Source organism: Microtus ochrogaster, unplaced genomic scaffold, assembly GCF_000317375.1.
Source record: "Microtus ochrogaster isolate Prairie Vole_2 unplaced genomic scaffold, MicOch1.0 UNK103, whole genome shotgun sequence".
NCBI classification, from domain to species: domain Eukaryota; kingdom Metazoa; phylum Chordata; class Mammalia; order Rodentia; family Cricetidae; genus Microtus; species Microtus ochrogaster.
In genome coordinates this window covers 394,211-397,485 of record NW_004949201.1, presented here as the reverse complement: position 1 = coordinate 397,485, position 3,275 = coordinate 394,211, and positions in this window count along the sequence as shown.

Genomic DNA, 3,275 nt, shown 5'->3' with positions numbered 1-3,275 from the left:
CTTCCTCTTTTCTTTTCTGAGACACAGCTTCACTTGGTCAGTTGGTAACCTAGATATGGTTTTGAACTGAGCCTTCTCTGAATTCAGCCAGGACTCAGTGGGACTGTAAGACATGCTCTGTGTCAACGCTGTTCCCCACGCTGGTCTCCACCCACATTCCTCTTGTCCTTCATCGAGGCTGCCATATGGAGCCCACACTCTGGCACTGCCATAATCATAGTGGGGCTTTCACAACTGCCACGAGCCGTTTGTCAAGGGCCCTGAGCGCATTTGCCTTCTCCACAGCTGTTAGGGTCAGCAGTTATTAGACACCCACCATCTCCAGCACATGCCTCAAGCCAGATGCTTTAGGAATCCAGACATTTTTTATTTTTAAAGTTCATTTATCTATTTTTTTATGAGACAGGCTGCCCTCTAACTGTGTAACTAAGGGTGACCTTGAATATGCGATCCTCTCACCTTTTCCTCTAGACTGTTGGGATTGTAGACGTGGGCCACCGTGGCCAGCTCTTGTTTGCCATCTTGAAGTAAGTGTCTAGATGAGTAATTGTGAGCGTGAGCTAACGATGAGATAATGGTCTAAACGCATCCTTTGAAAACCTTCTTTTGCAGCTGGGTGGTGGTGGCGCACGCCTTTAATCCCAGCACTTGGGAGGCAGAGGCAGGCGGATCTCTGAGATGGAGGCCAGCCTGGTCTACAAGAGCTAGTTCCAGGACAGCCAGGGCTACACAGAGAAACGCTGTCTCCAACCTGCCGCCCCCCCTCTCCCAGGGAAATAAGAATGCAGAGCAGGGCTAGGGAAATGCTCAGCAGGCAAAGGCTGAGTCAGAGCCCAGAACCCGCGTGCCGCCAGGAGAGGACAGTTCCACCAGCTGTCGACGAGCTCCACACTGCACCACAGCTGCACACTCACACGGTACATCAACAAGTAAATCGGTCTTAAACGGAAAACTTTCCTGTCGGTTTGGCTTGCAGCTGTTAACTGATTAAACGTCCTTAGCTCTCCTCCCTTTCATTTTGTGGCCCTTGTGAATAAATTTACAGCCATCTTAATCTTCCTTTTATCACTAATAGCTTTCATCTCTCCTTTTATTTACTTCCTTCTGGTACTGTTCATAAATCCATGGCTGTGGGCATGCTGAGCTAGCACTCTACCACTGAGCCAACCCCGGCCCCTCACTGGGGGATTCTAGGCAGGGGCTCTACCACTGAGCCAACCCCAGCCCCTCACTGGAGGATTCTAGGCAGGGGCTCTACCACTGAGCCACACCCCAGCCCCTCACTGGGGGATTCTAGGCAGGTGTGCTACTACTAAGCTACACCCCAGCTCCTCACTGGTAGGAGGGTGTGCAAGCGTGCATACACACACATACACAGCTTATTTATTTTTGTTGCAAGGGAAGGAGCTGCTTGTTTGTCCCGGCTGCCCAGAACCGAAATAATCACACAGAAATTGTATTAATTAAATCACTGCCTGGCCCATCAGCTCTAACTTCTTTTTTTTTAATATTTATTTATTATGTATACAATATTCTGTCTGTGTGTATGTCTGCAGGCCAGAAGAGGGCACCAGACCCCAATTACAGATGGTTGTGAGCCACCATGTGGTTACTGGGAATTGAACTCAGGACCTTTAGAAGAGCAGGCAATGCTCTTAACCTCTGAGCCATCTCTCCAGCCCTAGCTCTAACTTCTTATTGGCTAACTCTTACATTTTAATTTAACCCATCTTGGGGGCTGGGGAGATGGCTCAGAGGTTAAGAGCACTGGACTGGCTGATCTTCCAGAGGTCCTGAGTTCAATTCCCAGCAACCACATGGTGGCTCACAACCATCTGTAATGAGATCTGGTGCCCTCTTCTGGCCTTCAGGCATACAAGGAGGCTGAACACTGTGTGCACAATAAATAAATAAATCCTTTTTAAAACAAAAAAAAATAATAATTTAACCCATCTCCATTAATCTGTGTATGGCCACGTGTTCGTGGCTTACCAGCAAGATTCTAACCAGCGTCTGTCTCAGGCAGAAGATCCATGGCTTCTCCCTCACTCTGCTTTCTTCCTCCCAGAATTCAGTTCTGTCTTCTCTGCTTAAGTTCTGCCCTGTCAGGGACAAGGCAGTTTCTTTATTCATTATCCAATACAAACGCACAGAGGGGACTCCTGCATCATATTTTGGTTTTTGAGACAGGGGTTCTCTGTGTAACAATCCTAACTGTCCTGGAACTATGAGTAGACCAGGCTGGCCTTGAACTTGCAGAGATCTGCCTGCCTCTGCTCCCAAGTGCTGAGATTAAAGGTGTGCTCCAGCCCATATGACTCAGAGTTTATATTTTAATTAATGCTTATTTAAGTTTAATTAATGTTAATTTTAAGTGTGTGGGTGTTCAACTTCATGTGTGTACATGCACCACATGAGTACAGTACCTGTATTGCTAGAAAAGGGTATCAGATCCTCGGAAATGGAGATATTGGTGGGTGTGAGCCGCCATGTGGGTGCTGAGAATTGAACCCGGATCCTCTGGAAGAGCAGCCAGTGCTCTTAGCCACTGAGTCATCTCTCCAGGCCCCTTGAGCATTCTCTTGTACAGTGAAATGTGTACTTACCCTACGACCCAATAATTCCATTCCTAGGTATTCCTAGGTACTCGAGGGAAATGCAGCCTGTTCCTCATGGATCTTCATACATGAACACCCATAGCAGTTTCATTAGTGACAGCTCCAAGTGGGAACAGCTCAAGCGTGCATCATGGCGAGTGGATAAACAGATTTTGGGGCATCTGCTCACTGGCATATTACTCAGCGATAAAAAAGGAAGGAGGCCCTGACGGATCATCCAGCAAAGCGGATGAGTCATGTAGGAGCTGTTCTGAAGGAGGAAGCCAGGTTAGGAAGTATGTGACAGACGTGTCCAGGAGAGACTAATCAGGAGCTTGGAACCATGTAGTCACTGGAAACATGAATGTTGGTGACTCGGAGCTATTAAAGTGTAACAGGGGCCAGGCAGTGGTGGCACATGCCTTTAACCCCCGCACTCGAGAGGCAGAGACAGGCAGATCTCTGAGTTCGAGGCCAGCCTGGTCTACAGAGTGAGTTCCAGGACAGCCTACACAGAGAAACCCTGTCTGGGGAAAAAAAAGTTCAGTGTGTAAAGGTGCTTACTGCTAAGGCTGATGACCTGAGTTTGACTCCCAGAGCCCACCAGGCAGGGGAGAACCAACTCCTGCGAGCTGTTCCCCAATCTCTATATGTGCACATCCTTGCTTACATACACAC